The sequence below is a fragment of the Pteropus alecto genome, unplaced genomic scaffold (assembly GCF_000325575.1).
Source record: "Pteropus alecto unplaced genomic scaffold, ASM32557v1 scaffold87, whole genome shotgun sequence".
Classification (NCBI taxonomy): Eukaryota; Metazoa; Chordata; class Mammalia; order Chiroptera; family Pteropodidae; genus Pteropus; species Pteropus alecto.
This window is the reverse complement of record NW_006443225.1, coordinates 7,299,145-7,299,985: the sequence shown is the minus strand read 5'-3', so window position 1 is coordinate 7,299,985 and position 841 is coordinate 7,299,145.

The following is an 841-nucleotide window of genomic DNA, read 5'->3' as shown; positions in this document are numbered from 1 at the left end:
ATCGCTCCAATCTCTGTCCCTGTCTTTACATGGCTTTCTCCCCTGTGTGTCCCTGTCTCTTTTTCTCCTTATAAGGAAACCTGTCATTAGATGTAGGGCCCACCCCAGATCCAAGATGATCTCCTCCGAGATTCGTAATGACATCTGCAAAGTCCCTCTTTCCGATTAAGGTCGCACTCTAAGTACCAGGGGTGAGGGCTTAGACATGCCTTTTTGGAGACCACTATTTAACCCACTGCAACAGCCAAGTCCTCGTATCTCTATCTCTATGTCTTCCTCATAGTAGAGAGGAAGGAAACTGAAAGCTTCGGAACAAAGGGGATTTATTTTCTAAAATCTAGGCATCTTGGAGAAAACAATTATTGGACCCAAGAGTATTAGGATCCTTGCAACTAAAATTTCGGCCACTGAAAGATACACTCTGGGAGTCTGCTGGATCTCAGCAGCATCTATCACTTGTCTGGAAAGCCCTGGAAGGTGTGGACATGTGATTATTGCTTAAGAGATGCCACTGTCATGGCACTGCCTATGGTGAAAGAGTTGTGAGCCTTCTGGATGAGGTTTTATTTGGAGGCGTGTCCTTGACTGAGGAGTAATTTATGATATGCAGTCCTCACATCTTGGAAGTGGGAGCAATGGTGGTGAAAATGAGCACCGAAGATAATCTGAGGGTCTCTAAGAACTCAGGTGAGGAGAAATGGGGGTGAGGGAATTAAGCTGGGAGGCAGAATGGAAAATGTGCTCAGTGAGTGGGAAGGAGAATTTGGGAGGACTGATATATGTAAAGATATTTTCCCTGGAGGATGTCCTCAGAATGAAGAGAACAGAGGATGTAATGTGT